General features: G+C 59.1%; 1 long non-coding RNA gene across 5 annotated transcripts; it reads right to left on the reverse strand.

Annotated features, from left to right (window-relative positions):
• Positions 1–425: 425 nt before the first annotated feature.
• LOC150008094 (uncharacterized) lies at positions 426–11,999 on the reverse strand. 5 transcript variants are annotated; one of them, XR_016511095.1, is made up of 4 exons: positions 2,236–2,533; positions 1,600–1,722; positions 961–1,107; positions 426–843 (listed from the first exon to the last, which is right to left on the reverse strand). It is a non-coding gene; the product is annotated as an uncharacterized LOC150008094 (long non-coding RNA). The 5 variants fall into 5 exon arrangements; XR_016511097.1 differs by lacking the exon at positions 426–843 and adding an exon at positions 11,705–11,999 and having other exon boundaries at positions 923–1,107; positions 2,236–2,360; XR_016511096.1 differs by lacking the exon at positions 426–843 and adding an exon at positions 11,684–11,999 and having other exon boundaries at positions 923–1,107; positions 2,236–2,360.
• Between the last annotated feature and the right edge of the window lie 386 nt (positions 12,000–12,385).

Below are 12,385 nucleotides of genomic sequence, written 5' to 3' on the forward strand. Positions count from 1 at the left end.
CGTGTGCGTGTGCGGGGCGTGAGCCGGGGGCTGGAGCTGCCGGGTCCCTCCGCTCCAGCAGACGCCGCCAGACAGGCCCTGCGGACTGTAGTCGAACCGATTCAGACGTGTTCCGGGTGTGGAGTTAGGGCCGGAGGAGTCTGAAAAACGCTGACTGGTGGTTTCTGTGGGAAAACGCTGCCTGCAGGGCACCAGCTCCTGAATGGTCCTGTGGACGGCTCACGGGACACAGTGGGGCAGGACGGAGCCGTGTGTCCTGCCGGCTGCCACCTAACTGATTGCCCTGTGATGTGTCTGTTCTCTGTGACCGAAAGGAGCCCTCCTGACACCACTGTGACCCCCCCGCCCCCCGCACTGGTCCGGAGACTCCCTGGCCCCCAGGCCGCGGCCCCGCCTCCTGTCCTCTGAAGCCCACCTGTCCATCAGACCATCAGAACCTCCGCTCCCCCTGCAGCCTGTCCTTCCAGAAGTAAGGCCTCAGGTGACAGACAGCCACCTGCAGTCCACCTGGAAGGCAGGCCGGTGGCCGGGTCCCTACCCTCACTGAGGTGATGAAATACGAGAGGGACCATGCCTGCGGCCTTGGAGGGGCTGTCTTTACAAAGGGGTGCCAGGCCCAGGGCTGCAGGTGGCCGCTCGGTCCTTTGGGTGCCGGCAGGGGTGGCTCTGTCCCTCGCTCCTGCTCCCCTTGATGATGAGCTGGAGCCCAACCCACACTCCTGATGAGACCAGATTGAGTCGTCTCTGCCCCGCCCCCGGGAATGCGGGAAGGGTTTTCTCTGTGCCCCAGTTCTAGTTCCAATGATTGCTGCCGACATCTTGAATCTATTAGTACGCCCAGGTCTTTTAAAAAAAAAAACAAAAAAACAGGATTAAATTTGGAAATAGAATATACACATTAAGAAAGAAATTGGAACCCACCTGGAACCTAAGAATATTTAATCTAAATCTCGAGCTTACATATAACCGGCAGTTGGGCATTTTCTCCGCCCTGAGTCGTGTGTGAGACCCTTGCTTTGGGCTACAATGGTGCCTCTTGTTCTCAGCTCATTGAAAAACAAGTTCTGATCTTTTCCTTTTAAAGTATTCTGTTTCCAGATGCTTGTCCTGGTTTAAAGAGAGAGAGAGAGGGAAAGAAAGAAAGAGAAATCTATGCTGGTGCCATGAATTGGAGGCTGCGTTTTCCCAGTGAGTGGAGCAGTGTTTACCGCTCGGCGTGTGAGGAACCAGCCCGCAGGGACACGGGACTGAAGAGCAAGTCCATTCCCTGGGTGGGATCCACAGGACTCCCCCAAATGAGGGTAAACTCACGCTCTCAGCTAATAACAGTGAGGGTTTTGTTGAAGGATAAGAATACGGAATTGAATTGCACATCTGGGGGAAGAGAAATACATTCCCATCATTCACTTTGAATCTCAGAGCTTTGGTTTCCATGTTCTATTGTTCTGGTTTTGAAAACAGTCTCAATTATAAGAATGATTCTGTAGAGACGGCGAGGTTCTTCCCTCTGAGATTCCTGCGGCCAGAGTGGGGATTCCCCTCCACTCCGGACGTTACCAGGCAGCCTGGGACCCCGCTGAAGCACCTCCGGAGCCTCACCAGCAATAGGCGCGGCCATGAGCGGGGCCGGGCGCGAGGTCCTCCGGGGCTCCGTGCGCGTCCCGCTTCTCCGTGAGGGCCAGGGCCATTCCGCACTTCATCGGAGGTCCGGTCACTTTAGATCTGGGCCAGAAGGCAGCGCCCAGTGAGGAGTATTGAACTGGACATTGTTTTTGAAACTTCAAAAACGAGAATGTCTGAGACAACTCAGAAAATGGTGTCCTTCACGTGGGCCCTGAAGGAGACGGTCGGAGCAGCCCCGCGGGACAGGAAGACGGACATGGTGAGCTGGAGGCAGGTCCCACCCACCATCGCCGCTGGGACTCTGCCCTGGTCCCTCATCTCTGGGGCTTCATGTCACATAAACGTGACTTCACCGTCCTGCACTCACATGTTGTCTCTGTATGAAATGAAGGGTTAGGACATATGCGTCCTGGGTCCTGGATCATTAAAATCATATGTGGCATGTAACACTAAACTGGAAATGGGAACTACAGAAGCAGAATTCCTGCCTCAGTGGTTTCTGAAAGTCAGAACGTGTTTCAGGGGAGCATTAAAGAGGTCGTTTGTGGTGCGTCTCTGGACAGACAGCTGTGCTGCTGTCGGGCTGTGTGGCTGGTGGTACAAGTTACTCACCCGCAGGGGCTGACGTAGTCTTGGGGTCATTCCTAGGGTGCAGTCTCCCCTTCTCTGCTTCTCAGCTCTGCACTCTGCAGTCAGAAGGCAAGCCTGTCACTTTGAGCTGGGAGGAGGGACAGGAACTAAGGCAGAGGACAAAACCGAGGGGAGAGAGCATGAATGAACACACACACACAGGTGTCGGAAGGCCACCTGCTCGGCCCCTGTTGAGGGCGACCTGCTTGGCACTGCTGGTGGGAGGGAACCGGGGGGAGGGACAAGCCCATGATTCATGGGAAACAGGAGCTGAAGTCACATGAGAACCGAATTCTAGGAGGGCAGCCGGACTCCACCATGCTTCGTCCTTGTCACGTCCCATCTGGACTCTGAAGGTCCTTTCTGGGCACCTGATTTGATGAGACACAAACTGAGGGGTGATCCACAGAAAGGGACCAGAATGAGAGTCTAGAAGGAGCAGAAGGCAAAGGCCGTTGGGGCTGGCGTGAAAGTGTCTTCATGTCGTTGAGACTGACCTGGGAGTCCCTTGCTTTCTATGAGCAGGGGCCTCACGGGACGCGGCAGGTTCCCGGCACGCATGCTCCCTGTTGTCTCTGCCAGGGGACGAGCGTTCTGAGTAGCTGGTCTGTCCACAGGGACCGTCGCTTCCCAACGGCAGCCCCTCCCCCCTCCTCGCCGCTGCCCCTGGGCTGCGGGGAAGCTGGCAGTGGCTTTATCACACTAAGCACTCGGTTACCCATGCACCTCACAGGAACTGAAATCTTTGAAAAAAATGGAAATATTTTTAAAAATTAAATATGCTTTTGAAATTACTTGACTATGAAAAACTAGTTTTGTCTACAAATTAGGTTGACATGTTGCTGGGTGACATTTAATTCCTGTTTGTAAGTTGGTGGCCACAGGGCTGTGATGTGTATCCACGTATGCGATTGCTGTCTGTGTGACAACATCAACCCTGCGGGTCTGGCGTGCTCACGACCCTGTCCCCAGCGCACAGGCCCAGGCCCACCAGCCCCGGTGACGGGACCCAGAGCCCGCCGCCTCGGGGTCTGCTCTGCGGCAAGTGCCCCATAGCTATCTGGTGGGCCCATTACAACACACCAATCTATCAAACAGAAAATAGCAAGTCCTCGTTCATTTCTCTGCCGAAAGCTGGAGTGGGGAGGCCAGCAGCTGTGCCTGCGTTTCTGGGGTCCCACCTGCCAAGAAAGGACACGTCCTCGTTTGGCTGCTAACTGCAGGGGCGCCTGCCCATGTCAGGGACGTCAGCTGTTAGGAGCAGGAGGCGTGCTGCGAGTCCAGCAGCAGCCTGTTCCCTCAGGACTGAGTCACTGCCCGTCTAAAGGGGGGCTCCACGTCTCCGGGGAGGGTGGCGGCTGGTTGCCCATTGGCGAGGGAGTCTCTCTGCAGGGCTTTGGGAAAAAGAAAAGGCAGCAGATTAAGCGGTGGATCAAAATGTAAGTGACAGACTTGCCCACCAAGTTAAAAAGCAAAAAGAATGGCAAACAAAAACAGCTCCGGCCCAGAGATCAAGAGGACTGCTCTGTCCGAGGACAGAATGGAAGTGGCCCGCCGCACTCGGCCGGGCCGCGCGCCTCGAGTGCATCTTTGTGCCCATGGCCCAGCATCTGAAAGGCCTCATTATTGAGAAGCCGGGGCCGACCCGCGCTGCCGCCTTCAAAGACGGCCTCCTCTGAGTCTGGGCTAATGGCTCCGAGCTCCGAATCAGCCGTCAGCCAACAAGCGCAGCGTGCAGGCTCGATGGCCTATCTGTGGCTGAGATTACGGAGAGGGAGTGGGTTCCTTTCCATTAAAAAAAAAAAAGTTATTTCTATTGCAGGAACCGCAAGAAGGAAAAGGGAAAAAACAAACCTGCCAGGGACCCGGCAGGCCGCGAACGGCCGGCAGCCGGACAGCCAAGCTGCGGGGAGACAAACCTGCTGCCCCAGTGCCCACGGGCACTTGTCTCTCAGTTCCCAGAGCAGGTTGCCCAGGTCCCACTGTCTGAGAAGACCGGGGGGAGCAGACACGGAGACACCCCAAGTCTTGCTGCTGAAGCGTATTTCCATGAGGCAGCTCCTCTAACACGACCGAACGTGCCAGATGGGGCTCCCCACGGCCACTGGAAACCCCTCCTCCCCCTGCCACCCCATCCACAGACTCACCTCCTAACCCCACCCCCTCTTTTAGGAAGTAGCTCAGCCCAAGTAATTGCGTTTTGTGGAGGCAGTTGTACCTGTCGGAGGCCCCAGCACTTTCTAGAGGTCTTTCTCAGGCAGAGGTGGGTCCTTGTGATAAGCTTTGTGCTGCATTCATTGGGGGTTCATTGTGACGACGTGGTGGTCAGCTGGAAGGGCAGGGCTGCCCTCCGGCGCCGTGGTGGGCGTGGCGGTTTCCTGGAAGGGGGCTTTAGTCGTTTAAGTCAGTGTTTCCCAGACACGGGTCTACGGATCCGTGCTCAGGGCTGCGAGAAAGGTTTGTGCTTTTCAGAAGACCCTCATGATTCCAATCCAAGAAGCTGAGCTGCACAGACGTCAGTATGGCTTCTGCAGCACCGGGGACTCGTAGCCCGCCCTCCATTCTGCTGACGTTTCTGTAGGTGCTGACTCTCCTGCGGGGCTTGTAGGGGAACAGCACGTTGTGTAAGAATCCTAGGAGCTAACTTCAGAAGATACCCTGACCTTCAGGCACCCCAGCTCCGGGGGATTTGCTGACCTTCAGCCATGGAGCCGGAATGACTGAACCAGGATGACGCATCCGGGCCATCACTTGCCTTATTGGAATGGACGGTGCTCGTTGGCACGTGGAGAGCTTCTCAACCCCCTGCCTTGACCTCTTTCAACTGTTCCCCTCCCCCTCCTTATAAAACCTCTGCCTGCACTGAGAGGGGGAGCTGGGCTCTGTGACGTGGGTCTGCACCTTCCGGGTGGCCGGCACCTGAATAAAGCCCTTTCCTCACATCAGCACCTGCCCCCAAGGGCTGGCCTTCGGAGCAGCGGCCGCTCCGCCTGCGTCTCGGCTCCACTCTCCCAGCCAGCGGACGCTCAGCCGCCCAACACACACCTGCTGCTCCTGAGGCAGGTGAACCGGGTGCACTGCAGGCCCTCGGCCGTGATGAGAGAAGCTCCTTAAGCTCAGACCACAGGTGTCTGCTCCTCCTGGGCTGAGCAGATGGAGATAAAACGCTAGCATGATGCCTGGCAGAGACTAGTAATCTTTTAAAAAATGTTTGTCCTTAATTTTTTATTATAGCTTTTCCAAGACCGTTTGTCCCCCTTATATGCCCTCTCCCATCCCCACCCGCCCTCTCCCCTGTCAGCTGGAATATCGATCTTCAGGCCGTGTTTCTGCCTCCAAGGGCACTTGGTGCTCAGGGAGCCAGGGATGTGCGGGGCGGGCGCGCCAGGCTGCGGCCTCCTGGCTGTTTCTTCAGGGCAGGTGGGGCCCGTGAGCGATGAACTCATTCACAGTTTTGGGGTTTAAAAAAAAAAACAACTGGTAAAATACACATAAGATGTCCGATCTAAGCTTGTCTTCTGTGTGGGAAGGGGCGTTCAGAGCCTGCGGGAGGCCCGGTTACCCGTCTGAAGCGCGCAGCTGACCTCCACGTTCTGTGCACCCAGCCCCACAGCCGCCCTCAGGACCTTTCCATCTTCCCAAACTGAAACCCCGCCCCCAGCACCCCGGCCCCGGCCCCGGCCCCGGCCCCAGACTTCTGTCTCTGGGGCGCCACCCTCTCTGCCCCAGTCTTTCTTGAGTGATGCTCCGGTTTTTAAGTCCCAGTGAACCAGGAAAGCCATGTGTCCTTTCCCACGACCTTCTACACACGTGGGACTTGCCCAAAGCCCAGCTCTGGGGTGAAGTCCATGGACACAACGGGACTGTCCCACCACCACTGCCCCTGAAGCCAGAAGGACCGGCCTGCTTGCGGGGCTGTGCCGCTGGGAGGGCGCCGCCGGGAAGCGCTCGGTCCGAGAGGCCACGTGGGGCGGCTTTTCCTGGAGCTGCGGCAGCTGCTTGCAGTCGCTCCGCCCTGGAAGCCTGGTCACATCGGCTGCAGCTCCCTGTGCGTGGGTTAGAGACCCCACCCGCCCCCTTTCCTCTGGGCTTCACAGATTCCTCCCGGCCCCTGCGAAGCGGAGAGCGGGTCAGAACGGCACTCCCGGGTCTTTGCTGTGGAACTGGGCTGTCGGAACAGGGACCTCTGCTGGTGGGCCGGCCGAGAGCACGCGCAGAGAGGTTGTCCTCACGGGGCTTTGCGGCCAGCAGAGGGGCAGCGGGGACACGTACGCCTTGCTTAGTGACGGCCACCCTGTCCTGTGCTGAGCTCTGACTTGATGAGACAGGGTGGTGTAAATCCCCGCCCCAGCCAAGACCCTCGAGGGGCAGACCCAGAGGGGAAGAGCCCCTGTAGTGAAAAACGAAGGACGGGAAGGGGCTGGGCTCCCGGTGGTGGGAGGTGACACCGCCTGAGACCCTCTTCCCTAACTCCTGGTGCTTTTCCGTGACCCTAAAAAGTCTCTGGGGCTGCGTCCACGTTCTTGGAACCGTCACGTTCTCCAGTCTCCCCAACAGCTGCCGTGTCTGCGCTACGACAGGTGTCAGGGGCTCCTCTGGTTTTCTTCACCCCTGGACCCTGCGGCTCCTCCAGCCGACACCTGAGGGTGACGGGACCCTGCTGTGGTCCTCGCGCCAGCAGTGGACAGATGGTGGGAGGAGCAGGCGCAGTGGCACGCATTGCTGTCCTTGGCGGTCAGTATCTTGTCCTCTCTGACACGATCACATACGGCTCTTCAAATGTGTGTTTGCTTCGTGATGAAAGCGCAGACCATTTGCAGCTTCCAGAGAAAGGCAGAGGTTTTCTTAGGCTCCGCTGGGCTTTCTCGCTGGCCATTGAATCCCCATAAGCAAACCAGCGGGGCTCTGCGGAATGTTTTTGGAGATTTGTTTGCACACAGACCTACACTGACTTCAGTTTCCTGATGGGCTGTCCTTGTGCATTGTCTGCAAAAGCATCGGAGAAAGGCCAGGAGAATTTTCTCACCCGCTGAGTGGACCCAGCCCCACAAGGCTACGGCCGCAGCCTGGGCCCCTCCCTGTGTGACGCCGCAGGGCTAGGAACCGGGGACAGACACCCCGGAGCCTCCGTGCTAAGTGCCCTGGCTTAGGTTCGTGTGACCAGGGTGTTTCCCATTTATGGAAATGGCTCCCAGTCACACTGGCAGTTTATTTTTGCAAATGTCAGAAACCACAGACTGGAAAACGGAGAGCACGCGTGAGCCTGCCTGGCTGGTGAATGAGCCCGCGCCCCGCTCACCGCATAACCAGAGCCCCCCACTGGTCCCAGCGCTGCAACAGTGTGCTTCCGTGGAGCCGCGCCGTGGGTCCCTGGTCCGCGAAGGGCCCTCTGTCCCTGTGGGCTTCAGGCTGGCGGCGGCCGCAGGAGCGGGAAGCCTCACGCCCGGCAGCGTGACCGGCACACGGGGCCTCGGGGCGTCTGACGCGGCCTTCGTGTTACTGCGACGCCCGGACCGCCAGGGACCGCCAGGGCGCTGAGGTGTTTCAAACATTGTGTCACAGGATGGAATTCTGTTCCCTCTGCTCATAAAGTAGGTTGTGTTCTCAGCTTACACAGCTCGCTCTTCCTCGCGTCCTGGAGACAGAGCCTTTGTAATCGTCCTTAGACTAGAATGATGAGAGGGGACGTGTCCCCGCGCGGATGACCTTTAAACCGGTGTTCACCTCCTGCTTCTCAGCCTCCGGCACATTCGCCGTCCTCTCAGCTGTGAGCTGGTCCCGCCGTTACTCAGGATATCTCTGTGGCAGACGCGCGCTAACGTACCGGGCTGGTTTGGGGAAATAGTTCTATTCCTGGTGCAGAACTTGCAGCATTGCAGCCAGACCTTTCATTTCCACGAGGCCATCGAGTCTGTCATAGCTGCTGCCTGGACCGCGGGCCGCCCCTAACCTGGGAGGACAGGCAGCTCCTGGCCCTCATCACGAGCCAGCACGCACTCCTCCAGCCCCCGCGCGCTGCTCACCTGGCGCTGTTCCCGGGAGGCTCCTTGGGGCAGTTTGAGGCTGCGGGAGGGTCACTGACCAGCCCAGCCACCCGCCAGGCCCTTGACCCTGGACTCCTGTGGTCCAGCCAAATGCGGGTTCTTGGGGACAAAGCCCAGCGCTTCATCACCGCTGCCACTGTGCTACAGTTTAGCTAAATGGAGGCGCTCCCCACGGCGTCACCAATTCGGGCAGCGCTCCTACGGTGGACTTTCCGACTCTGCAGCAGGGAACTCCATCTCTTTCCAATAAAAAAAGGGAAAGGGGGAGGGATGAGCCGCACCTGAGCTACCTCCTCAGGTGGCAGTGCAGGTGTCCGCGGTGGGCCTGATTCCTGAGTGCGGACGTGGGTGTGACCCGGTGCCGGGCGCGCAGAGCTGGGCGGCCTTGTCTCCGGGGTGGACGGCCACTCCTTCCTGGCATGTCCCTCGGCGGTGACACATCCGGCAGCGTGGGTTCCTTCCCAGGGCTTTCGTGAGTCTGCGCCCTGTGCCCTCGCCTTCACTCTGGCGCCGGCACCCGTGTCGACGGCTCAGCAGGAGGAAGGGAGACCTGAGGGATGTTCTCAACGCTGTCGCCCAAGTGGGCTCGGCAGAGGCTGGGCTGGGACTCGGTCTCTGGGCGTCGCCCGCAGCGCAGGGCTGCCGTGCCGTGAGCGGTCCCGTGCAAAGACTGGGTGGCCCTGCGTTAGCGGAAAGGAGTGTGGTGTTTCTGTGTGATTTATGTTCTTTTCTTATTTATGTAGAAGTTAGGTACGTAAAATGCACCACCTCTGCCATCCGAGAGCGGCTTTTCTAAAACACCCGTCTGGGGGCTTTTGCTGCCGTCGCAGCGTGGACCTCCGTCACCTGCATCCAGTCCCAGAGCGTTTGCCTCAGCCCCCGAGACAGGCCCGGCCCCTGAAACCGCCCCAGCCCTGGGGCCGGCCGCCGCGCTCTGTCTGTGGACTTGCCTGTTCCAGAGATTTCACGTCCACGGCTTCGTGTGCACTGATCTCCGCGTTTGGCCCCCGTCACTCGCCGTGGCGTTTCCGAGGTGCGTGTGCGCCGCGCCCTTGCCAGTACGCCGCGCCCTTTCGTGGCTGTGGGGCACGCCGGTGTGTGGGCACACCGTGTTCCATTCGTCCTTCCACAGCGGGGGGCATTTGGGGGACAGCCCTTCTGGCTGCTGTGAACACGCATGAACGGTTTTTACGTGAACATCATGTTCAGTTCTTCTGCGTCACACACCCAGGAACGGAACTGCCGTGCTCCGGGGGTTTTGTTTCCCTCTGAGGACCTGCAGACCCTCCGCAGCAGCAGCAGCCGCCCTGTGTCCCGCCCCCGCCCCCGCCAGCAATGCTGCGGGGGTCCCATGGGTCCTCGTCCTCCCGTCCCCTGGAGTTCCCACTGGGCGGCGTCACCGTCCTAGCGCATGTGTGACTGTGCTTTGTGGCTGGAGTTCCCCTAATGATTGGCAGCGTGAGGCATTTTTTATGGGCTCATTGGCCATTTCTATATCTTTCGGGTTTTTTTTCTTTTGTTGATGAGCTGGAAGAGTTCGCTACGTATTCTGCATACTGGACCCTTATCAGATATGTGATTTGCAAATTTTTCTCTGTTCTATGGGTTTCACTTAATTGAAAGTGTCCTTTGATACGTCTCTGTGGCTTTTACAAAGCTGGCCCCATGCGGAATTTCACGCGCTGTCTTCGCCAAGACCTCAGTTTCCTCACTTCTCTTACACAGCCCTCTCCAGAGGCAAGAAGATGAGCGTTCCGATCAGTCCCTCCACGCTGGGGTCTGCCTCATGGACCCCTCGCCTGGCACTGACACCCACGTCTCGGTAGGGGAAAAGGAAGCAGTTGCAGGGATTGCTGACCGCTGTGGGCTGCGACCACGGTGCCTTTCCGTCGCTCCTGAAGCCACACCGAGTGAACACCTTCGATTCCATTGAAAGTAAAGATTCTGGTCACAAAAGTTAGTGATGCCTCTGGGGCCAGGTGGGCAGACACGCCCCAAGCCCAGGAGTAACCAAATTTCTGGTCCTCACGGTCTGCGGTTCGGGCGCTCTTGGAAAACAGAGCCTTTCCTTGCCTCAGCTCTGGGGCGTGGAACGTCCCCTCTGAGCTCCACATGTCTTCCGGAGCCCGTGACATCTGCTGGGCACGAGTCCTTTTCTGTTCACAGCTCCGGACGCAGTTGTCTGGGCTGAGATGGACGCGTGCTCCCCGGTCCCGCGTCTGCACGGGCGCCACGGGCTTTGCCACCGTTCCCAGGCACGGGGCTTCACATGAGTGCCACAGATGCTGCTGACAGTGCTCATGATGACAGCTGGACACAAAACCTAAATCTCCCAGTCGGCCGGCTGAGGCCGCAGGTCCCCACCTCCCCAAAGAAGGCGCGGAGACAGCAGAGCGCGTGGGAAGCGCTCAGCGCCCTTGGTCATCAGGGACATGCATGTGAGAACCACGGGCAGACGCCACTGCACACCCGTGAGAATGGCCCACGCGGGCATGGCTGGCCGTGACAGACGTCGGTGGGGACGTGGAGGAGCTGAGGCTGCCATGCCGTGCCAGTCAGACTGGAGTTGAGAATAATGGCCTCAGTAACTAGCTCAGCAGCTTCTCAAAGAGCTGAGCAAGCGCGGAGAGAGACCCGCATGCGCCGACTGCTGCAGCGCTGTTCCCCACAGCCAGGAGCGGGGAGCCACCGGGTGGCCGTGGGCAGGTGACAGGTGAGCCGCTCGGTGGGATGCTCTGCTTCCCTGTGAAGGAAATTCTGGCTCATGCGCAACAGGAGTGGAAGCCGAGGAGCAAACGAGCGAGGCCCAAGAGACAGACCCCGACCTCACTTCTGTGAGTTATTGGAAGTGGCCAGATTTACAGAAACAGGATGTGGGCTGGTGGCCCCCCGGGCTGCTTCACAGATGCAGGGTTTCAGGTCTGCAAGATGGGGGGCCCTGGGGCTCTGCTTTCCCACAGTGTGGGTGTACTTACCGCGCTGAACGGCACACTTAGAACGGCAGGAAGGCGCACTTCCTGCTGTGTGTTTTTTATCGCCATTGGAAATGCAACCTGAAACGTGAACACACGCTCACTCCATGGCAGAGCCATCCCCCCAGGTGCTTCCCCAGGAAAAAGAGACGCCCGTTCGTACGAGGTTCACCGCAGCCTCGTGTCTCGTGAAACCAGGACGCCCCAGATGGGGGCCTGTCGCTTCCAATGGCACAGAAACGTGAAACGCTCTAGAAAGTTCCAGGAGTGAGGAGCTCCGAGCTCTGGGGCCCGGGGCTCACGGGAGAAGCTGGAAGCTGGGTCTGCGCCGGTGGGTCAGGGGTCACAGAGCCCAGGGCAACCGCTCAGCCTGGCTGGACCCGACCTCGGCCCCTTCGTGGACCGGCTACTCACCTGTGCGCAGTACTTCCTCACCTGCGGGTCAGGGATGGTGATGCTGTCACGGTGCTGAGGGCACCGTCCTGGGACGACGAGGGCCAGGCCTGGAACAGGGTCGGTGGCAAGGCAGGAGAGGCCGACGGGGAGAGAGGTGTCTCGGGTGCGTGTGGAAGTCCCGTCCCCTGGGCCGGGTTGGGGAGGAGGAGAGCAGGAAGGACGAGGCCCACCCTCAGACGGAAGGGCCTGTGTTGAGATCAAAACACGGGGGCACATAGGGTCCACTCTGGTCACGTGCTTGGAGCCCCCACATGACAACAGGTGGACGTCTCTGTGGGCACTTAGCACAGAGCGCTTGGGAAACAACAAGGGACGGGTTTGTGAGCCGTCAGCGCAGACACAGTAGCGGAACTCCGAGAAGCCCTGCGACCTGAGGCCTCCTCCGCAGGGTGCTGCTGACGTCCTGGGGTGAGGACTCTTCGTGGTGGTGACGACAGGAGGCTGCCTGGGACGCTCTGGGATATTTAGCCGCGTCCTTGACCTTGGCCCACTAAACGCCAATGGCATGTGCCTCCTTCACGGGCGCAAACAAGAACACCTCCCGGCGCTACCAGAAGGCCCCTGGGGCATGGAGAGTGGCCCCTGGTGGAGAGCCAGGGTGCGGAGTGAGGGGCAGAGAGGGAAACGCAGGCCAGCTGCCCGCGCGGAGCATCGGTGTCT

This window comes from Furipterus horrens, unplaced genomic scaffold, assembly GCF_987537825.1.
Source record: "Furipterus horrens unplaced genomic scaffold, mFurHor1.1.pri manual_scaffold_5, whole genome shotgun sequence".
NCBI classification, from domain to species: domain Eukaryota; kingdom Metazoa; phylum Chordata; class Mammalia; order Chiroptera; family Furipteridae; genus Furipterus; species Furipterus horrens.